The following is a 359-nucleotide window of genomic DNA, read 5'->3' as shown; positions in this document are numbered from 1 at the left end:
TCTCTCTCCCGGGGGTAAGGCGCGGCTGGGGGTTCCCTCGCAGGGCCTGTCCCGCCGGCGCCCGCCCCTGCCCGAGTGCGCCCCGCCACGCCTGCCTGCGCGGCGGTTCGGTGTGCGGGGTCGTCCGCGGGCCGGGGAGAGGGTCGTCCTGGCCGCCGGGCCCTCCGTCCCCCTAAGTGCAGACGACGGTGGCCGCCGCTGCCGGCCCTCCCTCCTTCCTCCTCCTCCTCCTCCTCCTCCCCGCCCCCTCCCCGGCCCCGTGTGTCCGGTCCCCGCCGCCTCCCTCAGCACCCCCCTCGCCCCCGCCTCGCCCCGCCGGGTCCGCTCGGCGGTGGCCTGTGTGTGGGACGTGGGAGGGC

This window comes from Panthera pardus, unplaced genomic scaffold (genome assembly GCF_024362965.1).
Source record: "Panthera pardus isolate Hobbes unplaced genomic scaffold, ASM2436296v1 HiC_scaffold_258, whole genome shotgun sequence".
In the NCBI taxonomy this organism is placed as follows: domain Eukaryota; kingdom Metazoa; phylum Chordata; class Mammalia; order Carnivora; family Felidae; genus Panthera; species Panthera pardus.
Note: the sequence above shows the minus strand (reverse complement) of the source record.